The sequence below is a fragment of the Saimiri boliviensis genome, chromosome 5 (genome assembly GCF_048565385.1).
Source record: "Saimiri boliviensis isolate mSaiBol1 chromosome 5, mSaiBol1.pri, whole genome shotgun sequence".
Taxonomy (NCBI): Eukaryota; Metazoa; Chordata; class Mammalia; order Primates; family Cebidae; genus Saimiri; species Saimiri boliviensis.
Genome location: NC_133453.1, coordinates 98890732 through 98914824, shown reverse-complemented (window position 1 = coordinate 98914824; position 24093 = coordinate 98890732).

Below are 24093 nucleotides of genomic sequence, written 5' to 3'. Positions count from 1 at the left end.
ACATCCCCCCACACTGTGCAGTAGCATATTGATGGGCATTTTCATGCTGCTATCTCTAAATTGCATGCGGGAATTGAAAGGGTATGTTTATTAAATATGAACCCATTGGTTTTTAATCAAATTTAGAAGGCTGCAAACAGAACTATCTACCAATCTTTCGTTTTTGCTGACAGTAATGGATTTATCATTCTCCCCATGACATTCCTCACAGGAAAGTCACACTATTTTATATTAGATCCCCAAGAGCTTTGTGATGATCTAGGGGACCAGTAAGTCAGCAGGCAAAGGCAGAGCTCCTGAATTAATGCCTGATTGTAATTTAAGCAACATCGACCTAGAATAAGGGATATTTTAGAGATTATTTCAGATGGCTGGTATTACAATAAATAAAATATAGTGAGATAAATAATAAACTGAACCACTGAAAAGCAAGTCACTTTTTCAAGATTCTCAACTTAATAAAAATTTCCCAGATTCCCCTCACTGTCACTGAACTTAAATATGTTTCAATACCCAAGATTTACCCACCCTTCAATAATTGTAGTAGAGGGCAGGATTGGCAAACTACAGCCAGTGAAACAAATCCAGTCCTTCACCTATTATAGCAGCATTGTATTGGAAAACAACCACATTCATTCATTTATGCATTTTTTAATGGTTGTTCTCATGCTCAAACAGCAGAATTGAGTAGTTGCAAGAGACTGAATGGCAAGCAAATACTAATTTATTTTTTCTCTGGCCCTTTACAGAAAATGTTGACCATTTCATGCAAAGGTGATACATCCGAGAAAATAGAACTTTTTGGATATGTGAATTTTTAAGGGAATTTTGTACAGTTTATTTAAATTCTTCTTTTACAAATTATAGATGTCTCAAACACCTTAAAACAGTTTATATAGATCTTTCTTTAAATGTACATTTTTCTGCCATCTTTAAAAAATATATCCAAAATGATTTAAATTTTACTTAATGATTATTTAAATCCTATTTGATTTTTTATTATGAAATACTGCACTTACAATGTGCTAAACATATTCAGAGTAATTCAGAGAATATTCAGGTAAACACAGTAAATGAGCATTTATTCTAGGAACAAGCAGGCACTTGCTTTCAAAAACAAAGAAAAATCCCCGACGTTAGCTGCGGTGTGCACAGTTATTTCTTTATACTAAAGGTAAAGTGAAGGACATAGAATCGTGTTTCTCTGTAAGGCTGTCTTTCAGAAAAAAATGAATTTTATAATAAAAGATTGAAGTAGACTTCTCCCAGGTGTTTTTTCTCACCCTTCAGGAGATCATTATCTTCTTTACTGTTTTGATCCTTATCCTTAGATTTGTCATTGGACATCTAAAACATTTCCTATGAGTTCTACACCACTGAAACAGTGAAAATTAGATACTTCCTTGTCAGCTTGTACTGGTTTGCCAATTTCACAAGGTGGGGGGCAGATGCGTTCACTGCCATAAAAAAAGTGAGAAAATATTTTGGTAAGGACTATATCATAGAAAATCCTTAAAATTTGACGAAGTAATTTTATTAATCTAAAAAGATGTGAATATTTTCTTCTTTAAAAAATACTGTAAGCACATTTATGTAAAATTATAAGTTGAGTGAGCCTTGTACATTATTTGCTCAGTTTCGATAAAACATATGTTTTATGTAATAATATTTTATAGATTATACACTGACTTCTAAATTAAACAAGTGAGGCAAAATTGGCAAGTCCAAAAATGGTAAAATAAAAATACTCTGTTATTATTTTTTCTTTCACCAAATAAGTTCATATAGTAAGCTAGCAATAATTGGTTAGCATTGACAACTCGTGGTAATAAAACGATTTTTTAGGGCTGACAGTATTGGCTTGCTTCTATAATCTCAGTGTTTTTGGAGGCCAAGGTGAGAGGATTGTCTGCAACAAGGAGTTCAAGACCAATCTGGACAACATAGTAAGACCACCATTTCTACCAAAAAAATTTAAAAAATATATTAGCTGTGTGTGGTAGTGCACTCCTATAGTCTCAGCTACTTGGAAGACTGATGTAGGAGGCTAATTTGAATCCAGGAATTTGAAGTTACAATGAGCTGTGATTGGCCCACTTCACTCTAGCCTGGTTAGCAGAGCGACACTGTCTCTCTCTCTCTCTCTCTCTCTATATATATATGGAGAGAGAGAGAGAGAGAGAGAGAGAGAGAGACAAAGTTTCACTCTTGTTACAGAGGCTGGAGTGCAATGGTACAATTTTGGCTCACCACAGACTCCACCTCCCACATTTAAATGATTCTCTTGCCTCGGCCTTCCAAGTAACTGGGATTACAGGCATGTGCCACCATGCCCAGCTAATTATGTACTTTTAGTAGAGACAGAGTTTCTACATGTTGGTCAGGCTGATCTTGAACTCCTGACCTCAGATGATCCGACTGTCTTGGACTCCCAAAGTGCTGGGGTTACAAGTGTGAGCCACTGCACCCAGCCCCTGTCCCTAAAATAAATAAATAAATACAAAATAATATTTAACTGATGAATATATTACTCTGAAAAAATAGTTAATTATTGTTTCTTCAAATATACAGTGAAGATAATAAATTTATATATATATATATATATATATATATATATATCACATGATTTTTGTGAGTAAAAAATTTGTAAATCAAGTAGGATGATACCTGGTACAAAAATAGCCTCTAGTAGTAGATAGTATTATTATTTCAGTTGCCTTTTTATCAAAATGTTTATTGAAGAACATAAGCAAATATGAAATATAATTATGTATTTTATAGTTTTTAAATACATATTAATTACAAATCATATTTTATGAGATTCTGCAGTTATAAAATAATTTTTAAAGTAGCATATAAATATTTGAGCAACATGTACATAATTTATTAATACATGTATGATAGAAATCTAAAAAATAATTGATTTTATCCATATCTTAAAATGATCAAAAGATCAGTTATACAAAAACATATTTTTATAATGCTGATTTACACATAGTTAATATATAGTAACAATAATATTCAATAATTTGTTGATAGGTAAATATGTGATAAATATTATCCTAAGGGCTTATATATTTTTATTTACTTATTTATTTTTTTAGACAGGTCTCACTCTGTCACCCAGTCTTGAATGCAATGGTGTGACCACAGTTTACTGCTGCCTTAACCTCCCAGGCCCAAGCAGTCTTGTCATCTCAGCCTCCCAAGTAGCTGGAACTACAGGCATGCATCATTATGCCTGGTTAATTTTTAAATTTTTTGTAGATACATGGTCTTGCTATGCTGCCAGAGGTGGTCTCCAATTCTGGGTCTGAAGTAATCCTCGAACCTTGTCCTCCCAAAGTGCAGGGATTAGAGGAGTGAGCCATGGTGCCAGCGCTTCTTTTATTTTGTAATGAAAGATTAACACATTTGATCTTTAGTATTTATTATTTTCTCATTTTTCCAAATGAAGAAACTGAGATATTAAAAAGCTACAAAAATTATAAGAACAAAGACGATTGGGAAATTCATAATTCAAATTCAAGCAGTACTTCTCTAGGCCTATGTATCTTATATATCAGATCAACCACTGATGTTAATTATCTACCCACATGTTTGCTCCATTTTCAAGTTGAAATTTTTTTCCAAATAAATTCCTATTTAGAAATAATTTCCAGGAGTAATATTGGTAAAACAGCAGACAAAACGTTCCAAGTCCTCATTCCTTCATGAAAACATCAGAAACAAACAGAAATTGACTAACTAGCCTTATAGGACCCTGGAAAACAGCCAAAGATCTATAGAGAGCAAAGACCTATAGAGAGCAAGCAATTCTTGGCATGGCACAGTTCTTGTCTTGAAGAAGCAGTAAAGCAGTTTCAAATTTCCTCTTTCAAGTCAAAAGGAGCAACTTATATTTCATTTGAGATGCTCTAAACTGTCTGGGGGTGCCTGAAATACTTGTCTCTGTCGCATCTAAATCAGATCTCAGGCAGGAGAAGAAGTTGGCGTAATCAAGAAAGTTGCAGGGCACTAGAGACTCAAAAATTCCTGGAGTAAGAGATTATAGGAGAGACACAAAACAGATCATCTAAGCTCCAAGGAGAAGTTGGGATAAGACTTTTCTTGCAAATTAAATCATTCAAAAGCATGGATGTATGTAGGAGAACTGAGAAAGTGACAAGCAGACCCAGATGAGGCACATGCTCAGAGATATTCTAAAAAGACTTTAAGCTTTTTACTATGGGCTTATCTCAAGGCCCAAAGCATATCCAACAAGTCAGTAGAGGATTTCTATGGCAAAGAGGCAAAATACAAAGATTAGGAAAGGTAATTTATTTTTGTTTCTTTTTTCCCCAAACTCTCAATTTTTAACAACAGTAACCAAGAATCACAAGGCCTATAAAGAAAAATAAAAACACATTTCGTTCAAAAAACAAAATGAATTTCCAGAAAACATAAAGAGAAAACACTAACATAAAACTTAATAGATTTAGATTTCAAAGGAACTATCTTACACTTGTTTAAACTCCTAAAGAAATACACAAGAAAAATTAAAAAAAAAAACCAAACAGGAAATAATATATAAAGAAAAAAGAAATATTAAAAAAAGACAGAAATTTAAAAAACAAGTTTGAATCTGACAAATATCATAACTGAGTTGAAAATTTTATTAGAGGGAATCAAAGACAGATTTAAGCAAGATGAAGAAAGAATTAGGAAACCAGGATGCAGGACAATTGAAATGATTGAATCAGAGCAACAGAAAAAAAAAAAAAAAGAAGAAGAAAAATGAATAAAGCTCAAGGACACTGTGAGACACCAAAAAGTGAATGAACATAAACATTTGAGAATTTACAGGAAGAGAGAGAAGAAAAAGAAAGATTATTCAAACAAATAATGGCCAAAAATTTTCCAAATTAGATAAAATGCATAAATTTACAAATCCAATCTAAAAAGTACACTGAGCCACAAGTAAGATAAATCCAAAGAGAGTCACCTTAAGACACATTGCAATCACACTGTCAAAAGACAAAAAATGAAGAAACTCAAAAGCAGTTAGGTTAATTGGGGTGAATATAACAATATTAGACAAAATATATGTTAAAAGAGACCAAAAAACACTATATATTGATAAAATTGTCAATAAACCAGAAGATAAGAATTATAGATATGTATACATCAAATATCAGACATTCAAAATGCAAGAACAAACACTGACAGAATAAAGGGATAGATATATTGTCCAAAAAAATAGTTGGAGACCTCTATACTCTTCTAGCAATAATATATAGAATGCTCAGAGATTAATTAATAAGTAAAAGACAAATAATAATGTAGACTAATAGAACCTAATATATATGCAGAACACTCACTCAAAAATAGCAGAACATATACCACTTTTAAGTGCACATGGAACATACTCTAGAATAGATCATATGTCAGGACACAAATAAGTCTTAGGAAATTGAAAAATAAGTCACAAAAAGTATCCTTTTTATACTATGAAATGAAAATAGATATCAATAACAAAAGAAAAATTAGAAACTCAAAAACATATGAAAATTAAACACCCACTAAATAGATAATGGGCCAAAGAAGAAGTCCCATGGAAAATTAGAAAATACATTGAGATTAATGAAAATGAAAATAAAACATACAAAACTTATGGGATATAGCAAAAGTACTGTTAAGCTGTAAATTTATAACTAATACTTACATTAAAAAAGAATAAAAGATGTGAAATCAACAATCAAAGCTTATAACTTAACACTAGAAAAAAGGAGAGTAAACTAAACCCCAACAAATGGAAAAAGGAAGAGAGTAAAGGTTAGAATGGAGAAGAATAAAACAGAGAAGAGAAAAACACTAAAAGAAATCAAATAAGTTAAAAGTTGGTTCTTCAAAAAGATTAACAAAAGTAACAAACTTTAACTTGATTGAACAACAAAGAGGAAACATAAACTCAGAAATGATAAAGATAAAGTCAGAAATGAAAGTAGTCACTGTTACTGATTTTACGGAAGAGAGTATTAGGAAAAATTGTAAGCCAATGAACTGACTAACTTCGATAATATGAACTGGAAATGTACAAACTATCAAGACTGACTCACGAAGGAATAGAAAATCTGAATAGATATAACTAGCAAGGAAATTGAACTAGTAATCAAAACATTTCCAACAACAACAACAAAAAAGCTTTGGCCCTGGCAACTTCACTGGTGAATTAAACAAAATATTTAAAGAAAAATTAACACAAATCATTTTCAAACTCTTCTTAATAAATAAAGAGACAGGAACACTTCATTCATTGTGTGAGACAAGCATTATCTTGATACCAAAGCCAGAAAAGACATCTTCTGATAATGGATTGGATGAACCACTATCATTAGGAGGACAATACTACTCAAAATCTTCAGACTTAATATGATCTTTATTGAAATCTCCAAGGTGCTTTTTATGTAAATCAAAAAATCAATACTAAAATTTGTATGAAATTTCAAAAGACTTTGAGTAGTCAAAACAACCTTGAAAAGGAAGAACAAAGTTAAAAAATTCACACTTCCTGATTTTAAGATTTATTCTAATGCTACAATAATCAAAACAGTGTACAACCGGCATAAAGACAGATATATAGAACTGTGGAGTAGAATAGACAATGCAGAAATAAGTTGTTGTATACATAAGCAAATGATTTTTGAAAAGGATGCAGGATGCTGTGACTACTCAATACAGAAAGAACAGTCTTTTCAACAAATTGTAGTGGGAAAACTAGATATCCACATGCAAGAAATAAAATAAGATCACAGCCTTATGCAACATATATCAACATTAAATTGAAATGAATCAAAGACATAAACATGGGATCTGAAACTATAAAACACATTTAAAAATAGAGAAAATGATAGATGATATTGAATTTGGAATAACTTCTTCAACATGATGTCAAAAGCATAGGCAATAAAAGAAAAAAAATGAATAAATTTTACTTCAAAAATAAAAAAATGTACAACAAAGGACACTATGATGAAAGTGAAAATCAATTTATAGAGTGAGAGAAAATATTTTCAAATTGTATATTTGATAAAAGGTTAATATTCAGAATATGTAAAGAACTCGTAAGTCAACAAAAATAACAAATGGACAAAGTACATGAATAGTTTTTTTTTTTTCTGAAGAAAAAATAAGAAAACCAATAAGCACATGTACAAATGCTCAAAATCGATAGGGAAATGAAAATCAAAACCACAATGAATATCACTTCACAATCATTAGGACTGTTACAAAAAGAGAAAGAGAGAGAGAAAGCGGGAAGACAGAGGAGCCGAGAGAGGGGGAAAAATGTGTTGGTGAAGATGTAGGAAAATTTGAGGCCTACATATTGCTGGTGGGAATGTAAAATAGTTTCACATTTATGGAAACCATTTGTATATAAACAAAATAATTGAAACAAGGACTCAAACAGATATTTGTGTAGCTATTTTCACAGTAGCATTTTCACAATAGCCCAAAATAGGAAACCACCCATGTGTTCATTGACAAATAAATAAATCAAATATGGTATATGCATACTATGCTACATTACTGTGTCTTAAAAAGGAATGAAATTATTTTACCTACCACCACATGGATGAACTTTGAAAATATTTAGCTAAGTAAATGCTGGACACAAATATGCCAATTATTGGATAATTACACTTATATGAGCTGTGAAGTGTAGTCAAATTCATAGAGAAAGAAACTAGAATGTCGGCTACCAGGGCTTAGTATGAGATGGTCATGGAGAGTTATTTAGTGAATATAAATTTTCAGTTTAGGATGATGAAAAAGTTCTGGATATAGGTGGCAGTAATGACTGCATAAATATGTGAATATACTTAATTCAACTGAATTGTACACTTGAAAATGGTTAAAATGGTAAATAATATTACATTTTACTATAAATTAAAAAAAAACTGTTCTAATTCTTCAAACAATATGTCAACTGAGTTTATATCATTTAGTCATATGTTCAAAATAAGCAAAAAGATCCTCGATATTCAATATATCTGCTCATTTAGCTTTATAGAAAATCAAACAGAAAACAACATTCAGCACAACATTTGAATAAGCTGTCTCACAACGTCTTAGCAGCTTCCAGGCTCTTTCATACAAAGGACGTGCTAAGTTATAGGATATGAGCTTATAAAAGATGAGGATCCCTTCAATCCAAACTAAACATTCTCTTCATTTCTTACTCACTTTGTGTAGTCCATTTGATTCGAAATTCAGCTCAGGTAATGATAACAGTCAAAGTAATGTTAAGTACTAAGAGCTTTATCTATGCAAATATCTGTTCTTTAGAAATAAATGAAAGCCATGAATGAGCAATAAATAGTTTTAATTCCATTCATGGTTATTCACTTTTAATAATGTAACACAATTTGTATTATTGTCTTAGAACTCAGTTCTTAAAAATAGGTATTTAGCAGCCCATTCTTTCACATCCTACTGTACTTTGTAACTCCCATTGCTTCAAGACTCAGTACCTTCCTCAAAAATAACTCTTAGGAAGTCACAATGAGTCTAAAGTAATTGTATCTAATGGTTCCACAATGATCTGAATGATCTCTAAGGCAATTTTACTCTTTGACATTGGCTTTCAATTGCATTTCCTTGACTTCTAACAGCAGTAATTTTTAAGAACTCATAGCTTCCTACAAGATCTAATGACCTCTAAGTCCACTTACGAGAAAAATAGAGTATTTCTAACTTTTGGCTAACCTCTTAGAACAATATAGAAGATACTTGAAAAATATAAATGAATGATAAAAATACTTGATGAGGCTTAGTTTTTAGACTGAAAATTCTAGATTTCATTGCTGATAAAATATTGGTAATGTTCAAATGGAAAATAAGATTGTGTTTTTCAACTCCTGGGCTCCCTTTTTGTTTTACTTCTAAACCTCTACCCCAGCGTAGTATTTTATCCTCTGTGGCCACTTGTATATGGTAGACAGGCACAGAAGGTATGTACAAGAATCACTTACCTTTAACTAGTTGTGGGAAGTAGAAAAGTTCCTCTTCAAAGTTTCCTTTCTTGTTTACGAAAATTCATAAGTGTTAGAAATAATAGTTTGTTTTAAACACTTTCTTTAAAAGGCCTTCTTGCTTTTTCACTAAAAGCCTGATCCTATGTAGCTGTTAGACATGCTTACAGGCATGTTGTACCTTCCATGTCCTTGTGCTTTAACCAAGATATCTCTGCTGGATGTGCTCACAGTCATGTCCCAGCTCATAGCCTATGCCCCTTCCTTATTTTGACTTCCTTTTTCTGCTCTCCATTGCTTTTACCTGTTTAGAAAAGTTTCAAGTTATTAGCCAATCAGGTTTTAATTTAGACTGTGAAGTCTGGCTCCAGCCAACAGAGATCAGACGCAGCAGTAAGGACAACCCCAAATGCATAAGAAATAAATATGTCTGCTGTCCTTTGTTGTACTCTCATGGCAAGGTTGCTAATGGGAGTACCATTTCTGCAGAAAGTAAAAGGAATTGCTTTGCTGAGAGATCTTTTGTCTCAGTACGAATTTTTCTTTGTGGCACCAAAAAGAAAAATTTTATACATAACGCTAGTGAATCCTAAGTATTTTAGCTCTGACGCTGTAGTTTACAACATTAAAGACAGGTCAACTGTCACTCAATCATATCTTAGAATGACCACTCTCTATGAATATTTTTAAGTGAAATAAAATATGGAAGTATTTCGATTCTCATAATCTTCTGCTAGCTTAGTTAGATGTTCATGAAACTGCTTTGCAAAAATTATAACAGAAAATTGTGATGGTGAAAGATATCAGACCTGACAGCATCTTGCTTCCTACCTCTAAACTGTTTTTGTTCATTCCTGGATGTAGGTCGAACTAGCTTTGGGAAGGAATTTAGTGTATAGTTTAAATAATAGCCCTTCCCCAAAGGCTAAACTGTTCTTGTAAAACAACTGAAAGGCCAGCAAGAACCAAGTCAAGATGAGAGAGGCTGGAATTCTAAATATTACCAGCCATTATTCCAGAGGTCATAAGACTTGCAACTTTCCCAATTACTCTTAAAGGTAACATCACTATTGCAAATGTCTTTTCAGGTTTTTGCATTTCTAACAACCAGATGGCTCCACGGGACCTGCCAACCAGCATTTGGTTGATCACTTCAGCTTTAGAGACTCATTTGATTTTCTCAAGCAATCTTAACCTTTTGGAAATATTTCTGTGATAGGAGTTATTAAGAAGTTATTTTAGGCAGATAGAGAGGAAAAAAGGAAGTCCTTGGAAGATTTTTCATAGCTCTTGTCTGGCATGAAAGCCCTGGCTCTTAGACCAGGGCTGGAAAACTTTGATATACAAATGCAAGCCCTTAGAAACTGGGTCCATCCAACGTGGCAATTCCCACCATCATTGTTCTCTTGCCCCTGCCCCCACATGTGCTTGGCAGCATGGCCACTCCCACATATCCTCACATGTGTGGAACAACGTGGCACCCTGGATTTGTAGATTAAAAGGCTAGGGTGGGAGAGCCAGTTTTTTTCTGTGGGTTACATGAATGACAAGTCTGATCAAACCAATCCCCTGAGCTCCGTGTAAATCAGATACTGCCTCCTCCAGCCATCAAATATAGTTGGCTGATATTATCTAGGTATGGGGTTCCTTCTATTGGCTTTGGAGCTCCCCTTCCTCTGCCTCTGTATCGGGAGACTTTTCCTTCTGCCCCCCTCCCTTCTTTCTTGTGTATTAAACTCCTTGCTCCTTAAAACTATTCCACGTGTGTCTGTGTCGGTTTTTCTAATTCGACTCCAGACAAAGAACCTGGTGTTCCTCCACTCATCAGAGCTTTATCATTTCTGCTTTACATATTAAAAGCCAGAGACTCAATTAAGTTACATGATTCTCCAAGATTCTGAGTAGTAAATGACCACATCAGGAATTAAACTAAGTCTATGTCTCTCTAAAACACATGTTAGGATCCTTACATAGCTGAGTCACAGATATTGATTGGCAGAGCAATTGCTTTCACATAAAAATTTCCGAACCTCACCTCAGTAGTTCCAGGTAATTCTCATGTAGGTAGCCTGAGGACAACCTCCAATAAACATTTCTTTATATCATGCTGCTCTGATATACTCGAATTTCTTAATGCTCATTAAAATGAAATATGAACCAAGTATTCATTTATCTACTTAGAAACCTTCACTAGTAAACTAAGATTAAAAATTCTTGATCAAAATTTAGTACCACCAAGAGAAAAGTTAAAAAAAAAATTCAAAGAGATCTTTAAAACTCTTGATTCAAGATTTAAAAAATATATATAAAGTAACTTTTGTGTCAATATCAGATACATATAATTAAGTTAGCCTTCAAACATTTTCTCTTACCCTTTAGCTTTTATACACATGAACTGTCTCCATACTGATCTCAAGGAAAGTCTTCCGTTATTTCCGAGTCTTATGGCTGGTATGTATACAAAAGCTGACCGTAGATGGTAGCCTTCATTTTAGTTAAGGGGATGATTATGGGAGACAACAGAAGAACAATTGTAAGAGGGCAGGCCAACAAGATCACCAACAGGGCTGGGAGAGTCCATGAATGAGAAAAGCTAGGGACCAAGACAGGTAAAATGCATACCAAGGAAGCTATGCTCAGCATCATCTTTCTCTTACCTACACTGTAGCTACAGCCCCGATCTCTATAATAAGCATTTCTGTGCTGTTTCCCTTTATTTTTAGCCAGGGGAAGAGGAAGCGAGTGGGCTAAACAGGACTAACTCTAGACATGTTTGACTGGCAGTGGAAAATTATAGAAGCACTCTGCCATCACCTGGCCATGATGTTTTCTGACATAGATGAAAAGAGTCCAGTGAAGTGTCTAAAGAACTGGCAGAAACTCTCCTTTTTTAAGACCAAGCAAATTTATTCACACATGCTATTTTTTTGAAATGTATTTTTATGTTATGAAAATTTTCATCATCGTTATTAAAAGCACTTGTTTTTCTTTTCCTCTAGTCAGATTTATTAATCAATTAAAACTATACGACCTTACACAACAGAACTTTTCTATATTTATAGCAATGGCCATTTTGCATACAGCAAATACAAATTCCAACAAACCAGATCTGACGACCTGTATCCCATCTTTGGTGCCTGGTGGATTTTTGCCCAAAATATTAAGTGAGGTTGAGAATAATGATGTTTTTTCTACTAGAGTATACTGTAATTCTGCCTGGTACTCACTGAGGTTTACATGCCTAGTTAATCCAAAGTAAGCATGAAAAAAACATTTTAAAAAGAACAGAAAGGAAAAATATCCACAGAAAATTCACTGGGCTATTTGGACAAATAATCACCTATTTCATAAGATAAGATCCTAAACCTACAGCTTTAAAGTAGTTACACAAAGCTACCACACAAATATATTCTGTAGTTAATATATTCTACTGATGCCCATACAGGGTTCAATTTTCTATACAATATTGCCAAATAAAATGGGTTTTGAAAATTCACAGAGTCGGTTTCCAAACATTTTCTACTTTGTCAAGTTTAATTTACAGGAGTAAACCCCAAGCATGGACCAGAATTAAGCAACATTTATTTGGCACCAAATTTAGCAATACATGTGAAAGCAAATAGCATGCGCATACATTTCTACAAAGGGTAGGCGCACCTGCTCTCCACTTGCAATACAGACTACTTGAAAACCAGGTCAAGGATACAGAATGTGATTTACAGCTGACTACATCAATTTAATGCACTTCTTTCCTTGGGAGGAAAGAGAGTTGAGTGCAGTTAAAATAACAGTTCTTCAGTATTCTTAGAACTAAAACTCTAAAGGTCTTTTTAGTAATGTCTATCTGACTGTTTCTAAAGTAATCAAGATATCAACAAATATTACTGAGAAAATACCATGGGCTCATTATGGTGGGAAAACAATATTCCATCCAAATAAGAAGCTTCTGGAAAAAAATTGCTTTATAATCTTTATATGACTCAAATTCTCAGAATCGTTTAGGTGGATTAAAAAACAGAAGAACATGCTATGTGGTTAATTTAAAAACTAAACCAACACACACATCCACAAACAGATTCATTAATGAGTTTGTCCTTCTATAATTCTCTTAATTTTGCAAGTTTTCAGTTCGCACTCTAGAAAGAAAATTGTTGCCAGAGATTAATGTTTTCCAAAAAATTGTCTGGTAAAACATTAATGCATTCTTCAATATGCTAATAAGTATTTTGTAAAAATAACTAAATAAATATAAGAGGTGTATGAAGTTTTAGTTAAAGAGGAGAAACTTTGAGAAATGAAGCTGAATATTTTTCATTACAATTAGACATCTAAAAACCTTAGGTATGCTAATGTACATTTTGACTCTTTTAGAAATATTTAGTTTCTCATATTAGTCCCATGAACAATGTGAGTAAATTCATACTGATGAGTTTCTAAGAGTGACTTCCAGCTTTTATAAAGCATAAATTTATAAAACCTCAGGCCAGTGACTTGGCTTCATAGGAATTTGCTTATCCTGCTTTTTGAAAGTAATCTAATTTTGTTCCACATCAAGGTAAATCCAAGGAAAATGGAATGACTAATTGTTCAACTGGAAGATTTAATACACTCTGAGAAAGTGCAACATAATTCTATAGTATGCTTTGTTTTCTCAATTAAATATGAATTATATTTATTTTTGAATAACCTGTATCACTTTTCATCATTCTACCTGTAATGTATCATTTCTCAGCTTAAACTCTAATGTGTAAAGCATTCATACACCTCAGTATTTAGTTTAACACTGGGTGTTTTAATTCTTTAGACAACTACAAAAGTAAGACTGATGAATGATCCAATATAAACTAATTTTTATGTTAAGCAAAATGTAAACTACTATCAATCACCACATTATGCCAATAATGATAATGATACTAGATAGTTTACATTGAACTTTGACTTATGTGTTAGGTGCTATGTTAAAAGTTTTAGATATATTACAATTTCAATCCTTTCACATACCCTAAGAGATAAACAAAATTTCTGTAATGAAAAAAACCAAGGTTTATAAATGTTAAGATACTTTACCAAAGTCACATAGCTAATGAGTTGTGGTATAGGGACTTGAAATCTGGTGCCACATTTCTTAATTAAGGACATTGTATTTCAAACACACATAATAATCTGACACATTTTAAAAATACACATTCTGACTATGAAGCTTTGTGGCAATGAGGTGTAAATGGAAGAAATTTTCCTCTGCATATATATAAATTGGAATAATGTTTTAAAGTCATATTTTACTAATTTGTTAAACCTTCTGAAAACAATATCTTCTATATTTGGCATATTCACAAATTCTTTGACACTCACGTGAATGGAGTAAGATATGAATAAAACTTGTCAACACTTTTCTTCTCTACCTCCTTGTGGCCTACAGACATTTTGGGCTTTGGGTTTTAGGTGTTCTGGGTTTCAGAAGCTAAAAGCAACCAAGTCTTACTGCAGGAGAAATAAGAAGTTTATCCTATAGACTTCTTCTATAACAAGGCAGGTCACAGAAATGATGGCCACAGTGAGGATTGACTAATCTGTCCCCATCAGTTCCCAGACCCTGTCATTGAGCAGCTACAGTCCATCCACTGGGGGCTGGCCCCAAGGAAGAACCGCATTACCAAGAAAATTGAAGAAATAGTCTGAAAATGTTATTCTTATGCCTCACTCCATCCAGCTTATGTGGTAGAGCACTAGTAAATGTATAGTAATTTCAAGATTAACAGCACAGGGAGGATTTTTATTCAGCTCTCTGATGTTGCCTAAACTCATTTTTATTAGAAATACTAAATTGTTATAGTTCACAATTAGAGATAAGATACAGAAATCAAAATATCTAAGTGTAAAGAAAACATATCGGCCGGGCGCGGTGGCTCAAGCCTGTAATCCCAGCACTTTGGGAGGCCGAGGCGGGTGGATCACGAGGCCAAGAGATCGAGACCAACGTGGTCAACATGGTGAAACCCCGTCTCTACTAAAAATACAAAAAATTAGCTGGGCATGGTGGCGCATGCCTGTAATCCCAGCTATTCAGGAGGCTGAGGCAGGAGAATTGCCTGAACCCAGGAGGCGGAGGTTGCGGTGAGCCGAGATCGCGCCATTGCACTCCAGCCTGGGTAACAAGAGCGAAACTCTGTCTCAAAAAAAAAAAAAAAAAAAAAGAAAAGAAAAGAAAACATATCAACCCTAAATTTTTATCCTGGAAAAATAAACAGGTCAGAAATCTCCAAGTATAAATGATGCAACAGATCCCTTAAATAGTAGGATACTGTGAACCCAGAGACATAGCTGTAAACTTGGGCACTTTTCATGTTTTACCCATAGTCAGTCTTTCTTATTTAAACACATGGAATTTAAATGACAGTGTATTACTGTCATTCTTCAGGTTGGAGCAGTATTGAAACTTTTCAATAGCACTGACATCACTAATTCACCATTACTTTAATAAAACTTCAACATAAAAAAGTCTACATATTTGAGAATTTATTTCCAATCCCTCTGGCTCACTTTCCGATTCAAAGCTTTAAAATTTGCCAAAAGGATTTCACGTATCAGGGAAGACCGTAAGAAGTGTTTCTTAAAAAAATATAGGTGTATTGCAATCACCTGAGAAGCTTGTTAAAATGCTGGTTCCCAGGTCCCAGCCTAGTTGTGGATGAGTGATTGATTTATTAGAGCTTGAGAGATACCCGGTGGCATTCATTTTAAACAAGTACTCTAGGTGAGTCAGTCTAAGGCATAAGAGCCACAGACAACACTTTAAGAAATGCTATTCTAGGGGTGCAGAAAAACATGCAGAGAACCACTGTGGCTTCTTTACTATTGTATGAAAACTATTATTGATCTTGAACCCAAATTAGATTAAGAAAATATGTAACATGAATGGAATTAAAACTTCACTGTATAAGGGTTCTCCTGAGTCACTTGACATCTGTTAGTTACCTGGAACAATCCAGTTATTGTCTTGAAGCTCTCTGCAGATAGATGTTAGCTTGTATTAAACTAAGACAACCTTTTCTGCTCCCTCTAAGAACAGTGCAGAATGCAGCATGTTTCATGTAACCTAAAGAGCAAAACAATCTATTGAATAAAAGCCAACAATATTTCTGTGAGGGAAAACTATTAGAATTTTTAATGAGCTGTAAGAAACATGTACATAAGGGAGTCTAGCAAATACAATACCAAAAGCTATGAAATAAAGATGTTTTTCTACTATTGGAGGGAACTCATACACTATATAGAACATTGGATTAAACAAAGAAAGCCAAACCCAATGGCGAATTAAACAAATAGAAAGGAGCCCGGTGTGTTAGCTCTCATCCATAAGCCCAGCACTTTGGGAGGCTGAGGCAGGTGGATCATATGAGGTCAGAAGTTCGAGACCAGTCTGGCCAACATGGCAAAACCCCATATCTATTAATGATACAAAAAATTAGCTAGGCATTGTGGTAGGTGCCTGTAATCCCAGCTACTTGGGAGGTTGAGGTAGAAGAATTGCTTGAACCCAGATGGCAGAGGTTGCAGTGAGGAGAGATTGTGCCAATGCACTCTGGCCTGGGTGACAGAGCAAGAATTTGTCTCAAAAATAAATAAATAAATAAATAAAATTAAATTAAAAATAGCAGTATAAAAAGGGACAACAAATATGAAATATACTGTCTTTACATTATCTAACCAAGAGAATATATAGTAAATGTTAAGTTTAAAAAAGAAACACCAATGTTAAATATCATCAAATTATTTCTCTCCTTTGTGGCATAGGTTACATACATTGGCCAGCATTTACAAATAAATGTCTCCAGAAGAACATTTTGTCTATAAAATGAAGTAAGCAGAAATGTGCATTTATAAAATTTTGAATAACTCTTTTTACACTGATCACTGTTCCTCAAAATAAATACCTACATGTAGTAAATCTGTCTTATATATGATTAAGATGCAACTAGTTGAATGATTAAATATTCAATTCAAATGCTGAATGTGTAGTTAGAACCAAACTGATCATTAATCATGTAGGAAGCAATAATGTTGGATGGAGTCTATAGAAACACCACATAGAAATAGAGTGTCATCCAGACATTTTCTATTCTACAGAATAAATAGTATGATAATTAAAATGAAGCTAGGAAATACAATACTTGGAGCAGGTACTAAATTCCTTTATTTTGTAGTCTATGATGAGCTTCTATTATCAAATCTATCAAAATCTTAAATTATTAAGTGAGTCATGTACCTTGAGGAATTACTTTCTCATGAATTACTGAAACACTTGATTGCATTAGTAACAATGTTGTATTTCAGGCCCAACCTTAACAAAATCTATGGTGCAGAGACAGACCTGCTGCAGTTACAGATTTATTAATAGAGATTTCAGAGGTCTCTGCTGTATTTAAATTACTTTGTATCTATCCACTTAACACATTTGCTCTAATTAAAAAGTAAGACTTCACACTCTTCTAAGTCTTCCTGTGTATATGCTGGGGCCACTTAGCTCAAAAGAGAAAGATCAAGTGACAGATCAAATGAAAATGTTAAAAAATAAATTACATACTTTTAGTTGCTTTCTTTGAATTTAGAGTTGCTATCAGACTAAAGCTGAAATTTTAGTGAGTTAATCCTGATGTTCTGTGTATTCATCTCCCAAGTCAATTATACCTTACATGCAGATAATGCCTAAAGGAGATTAGAAGATATATGGGTTTCAATTAGCTCTGACTGAAGGGTAAAGACCCAATGTCAGGTTACTCAACTTATTTGTAGAGTCAGCTGAGACTGTGCAATGTTAGTCCACTGCTTTATTTCAGATTAATTTATTTCTCAATTTAAACCTAAGTTTTTTTCCAGAACGAGAGACAATAATACAAACTCTCCATTTCGTCTTTGAAAATGGCAAAGATGAGCTTGGAGTTTTCCCTAATCATTTTGCATAACAAAGGATTACCTAAGGAGTAGCTTTCACTTTTATTTATTTATTTCTTTTCTGCCAATTTGGTTCTCATCTCATCAAGAGACAGAGAACAGACTTTCTAAGCAGCCAGTGAAAGGCCATTTCTGTTGCCACAGAGAGTTAGGGAAACTTAATCACCTTATATTTCTTCTTAATACTCCAACTCTTCTAGAGTATTCAACCATAAATATAGTTATTTAACTCGAAGATAATCTTTAGCTAATGAGATTAAAGATCTAAGTAGAAGTCTTTACTCTGCTCCATAGTCATTGATTTCACTTCTAAGTTCATTCTTTCACTGATGCTTTCTGACGTGCCTGGCACACTATGGTGCACACTAGGAACATTCTATATATAAACATTATATATAATACATTATATATAAGATATTATATACAAGCATCCATTGGGGAGCACTAAGACATTCTTATTTCATTATTTTGCAGATGTGATCATTGGTTCTAACAGTAACTTAGAATACAAGGAAGCTTGTTCAAGTCTTGGTTTTTATGTATTAAATATAGTGATAAAGAAAATAGTCAAAGAAAAAAAGACCTTAAAACCTATAGATGCCAGGCAGGTAATAAAACTGAGTATAAGGGTCAGGAGGGATATTGTAGACTTGAAGATTCACCTACCTTGCATAATACCTGCCCACTGTTGACAAAAATCTGATTTTTAAGAACGACTGGCAAGTACGAGTTCCCACATTACTCTCATGATTTTTAACTTAATAATTGCTCAATTTAAAAAACAAATGAACATAAAAGATTGTGGTGATCAAACATCATTAGGTTTCCAGATTCGAACCATTAGCTACCATTGATTAAATACTATCATGAGCCCCAAATCAGCAAAACTATTGAGACTGTAGGTTGCTTCATTTTCCAAACAGTAAGTTTGTTGAGTTCTTTAAGCAGAGTACATGCTTTCCACCTATATAAACAAACCTATTTATGATTGTATATATTTTGATAAATAGATAATTTTGTGCTTAATGTTTCTATTACAAAAATCGCTTTATATATCTATGTTTTCAAAATTATTCTGAGTAAGTGTAGAAGACCTATGTTTGTTACATTACTGCATTCTGTTTCTTCATATGGACATATCATACATTGCTTTATGGATTATCTTTTGATGAATACTTAGATTATTTCTGAATCTCATGACTCGTTACTAAAAGCAATGTTGCAGCAAATATTCCTGTATGTGCTTTTTTGTATATGTGCGTGTGTGTTTCTAGGATATACCTGCACATGAAGTTGCTGATTCAACTGCTCTGCATTTTGATCAATGATGATATCTTTCCTCCCCAACGTTTATACCAGTTTTCAGTACTACTGAGAGTATGTGAGGGTGTCTATTCCCCACATTCTAGCCCCTATTGGATTTTAAGTTTTCTTATTTTCTTACCTATGTAATAAGTTAAAAAAAGTTATATGATTTGTTTATTTTATTACTACTATGGAATTGTGTATATTTATTAATGTTTTGATTATTTTATGTGTATTATAAACCCACATTTTCATTTTCTATTAGTTTCTTTTTTATGTTCTTATTGAGAATGTGTAATAATAACATATTTTGGTTATTAATTTTTTTTGGCTATATGTGCTTCAAATACTTTGTCCCGGTATGTTATTTTCTCCTTTATTTTAAAATAAATGGTCAAATCTACCGTGAATTTTTATGATAGCATGAGAATTTTTGTTCTTCTTCAGAAGACCTTAACATAAGATTCTTATATTTTGTTTTAATGTTAAAGATTCTTTATCATGATTCCAATTAAGATTTATTTTTATATATTCCATGATATTAAAATAAAAAATTATTTTACCTGTAAATGGATTGCCAATAATTCCAACATTATTGACTACAAACAACCCTTTATCATTTGAAATGCCTTCTTTACTATGTGATGTGTTCTTATGTATTCTCTAAACTGCCTTCTAATTGTTTGTGTTCCATTTATCTATGTGTCTGTTCTCATGGTAACAGCAAATTGTTTAAATCACAATATCTTCACAGTCTATTTTTATAAACTTGCAGAGCCAGAATTGACTTTGCCCTTAGAGTGTCATGGTTTCATTGAGTGTGTACATTTATATATATATCTTTACCAGCCATTTCTATTTTTACCAAAGCCAGTCTTGTCACTAATATTTTCCTTATCTTACATGATGGAGCTTATTTGGGATGCTCTTTAAATTGACAACACCTTTTTCTGCATCTGATATTATTAGATGCTTACTCTGTATTAGTTAACTTTCTATGCACATTTTTTTTTTTTTGAGATGGGGTTTCATTCTTGTTACCCAGGCTGGAGTGCAATGGCATGATCTTGGCTCACCACAACCTCCACCTCCTGGGTTCTCTTGCCTCAGCCTCCCGAATAGCTGGGACTACAGACATGTGCCACCATGCCCAGCTAATTTTTGTATTTTTAGTAGAGACGGGGTTTCACCATGTTGACCAGGATGGTCTCAGTCTCTTGACCTTGTGATCCACCCACCTCGGCCTCCCAAAGTGCTGGGATTATAGGCATGAGCCATCGCGCCCGGCCTCTATGTACTTTAAATTTGTATTTTAAATTGAAGATTAAAATACCTTTAAAAAAACTTTTGCAAGTATTGCAGCAGATGTTAGTCACTCTGGTTATAACTCCTCTGATTCTGTTATCATTTTCATGTATATTTGCTTCCCTATGCTTTATCAACAAGCAACATCTTTGTCTCCTTGTAAGAGGACAACTTTCATATTGCCAGACTCCTTTGCCTATGTAAGCGGAAAGGCAAGTTCTTGGGACATTCCCTGAAGAGAGTCTTAACTCATGGCTGATAGTGCAGTTTATAAATTCCCGATTTCTCTTGTTCCCTGGTTGAGTCAACTCTGATAAGTGCCTTACATTGTCATCACAGTCTTATGTAGGATGAAATAAAACTCTACTCTGTACATTATGTGACAATTCATTCTTGTCTGATGTCCTCCCATTTCTTTCCCATTTCTCTCCTCCCTTGCCAGATTTTTCTAGGAACAATTCCCGACATATCACACGAAAACTCATTGCAAGACAGGTTCCTAAGGAACGCAGCTGTGCTATTCTGTTTTGTGTTGCTATAACAGAATACCTGAAGCTGGCTAATTTATAAGAGAAGAGGTTTATTTAGCCCATGATTTTGCAGGCTTGGAAGTTCAAGGGCATGGCCCTGGCTTCTGGGGCAGTGGGGAGGCTCCTGTGCTGCTTCATAAAATGAAGGAGAAGGTCAAAGAAAACTGGACATGTGCAAAAATAGTAGTCCCAAGGGGCATCCTGGCTTTATAATAACCCAGTCTCCAGGGCACTAATCAATTCCTGCAAGAACAAATCCGGTAATGCCAGAGTGAAAACTCACTAACTGAAGAACAGCATCAAGCCTTTTGCCAGGGATCTGCCCCCATGATTTAAACACTTCACACTCAACACCACCTCCCAACACTGACACACAGGGGTCTAAATTTTAACATGAGTTTTGGTGAGTACAACCAAACTATAAGCAAACCGCAGGACCATCTTAAAGCAGCTATAATATTAATAAGTTCATTTTACAAATAAACAACTGAAATTTTCTTTCCTTTTTTCTTTTTTTATATTTCTTTTTTCATAAATGAGAAGAGAATCAGAGTTTACGGATTTATTCAATGTCACACAGAAAGTAAGTGGCAAAATCTGATTAAATATTTTAATGAAATTACTTATACATACAAGATATTTGGGCTCAATTAGCTTTCATTGCAGAAAGCATTCATGAGTTCAACATCTGTTGCCAATCAGGGCAATCTATGGCTCCTGCCAGTCCACTCCGTAGTGTTTGTTTTAATGGCTCCTTGGGGGATATAGGCTCTAGTTGTCAAGGATCGGACAATAAGGAGGAGTCGTGTGCTAAATTTTGACTAGTTAAGCTGAGAACCTTGTTTCCCTGAGTCACTTTTCTTTTGTACTTCCAGGTTCAAATTGACCGAAAGACGAACTTGTGCAAGATTAAAAGGTGAAGTGAATCAGCAGTCTTAATTCTTGGAAGTATTTTGGGGTTAGATATAATGACAGACAAATGCAAAATGTCCCAGTGAACTCCAGCTTTTCTTGTACCTCCCCTCTTGCTGGCCAGTTGTGGCCCAGACACATCCTCAGCTTGCCTGTGCCCCTGCAGAGGTGGCAGGCACACAGAGGTAGCAGTCCCAAATACCTCTGCATAAGCTCAACTTTTGTGATCCCACTTTAGCAGCTAGACTTGGCTTCTTGGATTTGCTGCAAGTTCAGATTTTGTTAGCTGTACTGGTTTTTCAGGGGGATAAGCTAATGACTTTGTTTTTAATTCTCCAGTTTGGCCATTTGGATTTTCACTTCCTCAATTTTAGTCATTATATACATGATATATTCCTTTCACATTTTTCTTATTCCCTTAATACTCAGTAGCCATGCTTCCCTGACTGAACCCTAACAGATGCAAAAATGTTAAAAATAAACTAATGTCTAGTTGAGACATATTCCCAAACACTTGAAATAGCAGCAAAAACAGAAAACCTTTAAAGAAATAACCGTCAAATATAGTTTATGTTTAGGACAAACTCATTTTCTTTATTTATAAGCATTTTTAGAAACATAGCTTCTGAATATGCAATATATTTCCTCAACAAGAGTTGCTATGGTATTTGTTTTTTTTCCCTCTTTTTCACTATTTTTTCCAATTGTAAAAATACCTAATGAAATCATTTTGAAGTAAGATTATGCTGAACGTCTTTTTTCTAGATTTCCTAGGAAAATTCTGTTGCTTTAATGTTATTTTAGAACTAACAAGACCAGAAAAATAATAGTTCATGAAACCAAGTCATGTCAGGTTAAAAGTATAAAGCTTAGCATTCAAACAATAAAAATAAAAAAGCAAAAAAAGAATCAGAGTTTCGAATTTATTAACAAGTAATTTCACCTTCACTCATAAAGATATTTTACCATTTATGATGTTATTCTGTGACTAATTTTGACTTCTAATTTTTGAGCAAAAACAGCAACTTAAGATTCCTAATTGAGAAAATACAAATGTGAAGGATTTCAATGTGATATAAATAATTAATAATTGAAATATTTTCATAAAGATAAAAACCATTAAAATAGATGTGACATTCAAAAATATTCTACTCTCTTTACATTACCAATTGACCAAAATGAAATAATCTAATTTCATTCCAGTAAAAAAGAAATTAATGTAAAATTTAGAATATCATGACTCTGGAGAAAATCTCACAGACAAGCAGCATTTGATCTCTGTCCTGTGTAAATAATTCTGCAAGTGCAAAAGACTAAATAAATTTATTAGAGGCAATTAATGTCAGTAGACAAATAAAAAGTGATGAAAAATAGAGGAAACTGTAGAAACCTAATGCAGCAGGGACTCTTAAGGTAGCTCTTTTTTATAGCATAGAATGGAAGAAGTCACCTAGATAGAGGATGATATAGAAAGAACTACTTTCTATCCTTGCTTCTCAAGTTCCAGGGTAATTAAAGTTAATGATAATTTCCTCTTACTTTCCTATCCATGAAATCTCAAGTCCAACCAAAGAAATAGATTAGCACAATATAACTTCAGTGTTTGCAAGGAACTTCCCTAAAGAAAATGATACAATCAAAACTTTTGGTAGAAAAAGTCAGAGGTCATGGTGGGAGAAGTTGACTGTAATAGGTCTTAGTGAGAGAATGTCAGAGTTGACAGGTCATGGTGGGGAAAGTAGAGGTTAAAGGTCATGTAGGGGAATTTGGGGTTGGTGTCTCAAGGCAGAGAAGTCAGGTATTGGTAGAGAAGTAGAGATTGATGTGTCATGGTGAGGTTGGTCTGATGGGGCTCGCAGAACATGCTCCCATTTGAAGAACATTCTAAGGGATCACTCTCTGTCTTGTGGGACACATTACAACTCTCCTTTCCCTTTTCCAACAATGCGAAATAATAAAGTGAGCAGTGATGGCAAAGATTTAATAATAACTTCCTTTAAATTTGAGAGTAAAGCACAACATCTGGATGAGTATGAGGCAAAAGAAGAGGCCAGAATGCAAAATTTAAACGGAGA